Genomic DNA, 822 nt, shown 5'->3' on the forward strand with positions numbered 1-822 from the left:
TTCGCTTGAAGTGGCTTAATAGTTTTATTATTAAGACCATCGGTTATCAGTTTTGACAACTGAGATTTTAACTTATGATCATAAGCTGCAATGACCACAGTCTCGAGATGAATTCCATGAAAGGTAATACCATTCAGAAACGCGGACATACCTAAAGAATTATTAGAAAGAAGATCAAATTTACCGATTTCCAAAAAATGACCATTTTGCGCCAAACAACGAACAGACGCGATTAACTTTTCTTCCGCCAATGAATTTAAGACTATGTCGACACCGCGACCTTTCGTTTGCCGCATTATCATTTGTTCAAAACTCGTATCTCGAGAATTTCCAATATTTTCATCCAAAATAGTCGGAAACATTTGCTTAATAAAGTTTCGTTTGTCACTCGTGCCCACTGTAGTGAACACCTCGCATCCTTCTTTGAGAGCGAGATGAATAGCTGCTTGTCCAATACCGCCAGTACCGGAATGTATAAGTATTTTATCGCCTTTCTTCATTTTTCCATAAATGTATAGAGCTAAATAAACTGTGATGTAAACACATGGAATCGTCGCTGCCTCTTCGAATGTCCACGTATCGGGTATTTTCCAATAGAAGTCTTTGTCTTTTACAACAACGTTTGCTATACAACTAAAAGGAACAATTTTAATTCAATTTAAATTTTATAATATTACGCAACATTATTATTATTTTTTTGGAACATTATTTATACTCAGTGTCACGAGCTCCCATTACTCGTTGCCCGTTGGCATCGAATCCTACGTATTCCATTCCAAAGGGCATGTATTGAAATAATCGCCCTTGCGAAATAGATCGGAA

General features: G+C 36.6%; 1 pseudogene; it reads right to left on the reverse strand.

Annotated features, from left to right (window-relative positions):
- Positions 1 to 15: 15 nt before the first annotated feature.
- Positions 16 to 807, reverse strand: LOC105462042 (annotated as a pseudogene).
- Positions 808 to 822: the final 15 nt, after the last annotated feature.

The sequence above is a fragment of the Wasmannia auropunctata genome, unplaced genomic scaffold, assembly GCF_000956235.1.
Source record: "Wasmannia auropunctata unplaced genomic scaffold, wasmannia.A_1.0 LD272369.1, whole genome shotgun sequence".
Lineage (NCBI taxonomy): Eukaryota > Metazoa > Arthropoda > Insecta > Hymenoptera > Formicidae > Wasmannia > Wasmannia auropunctata.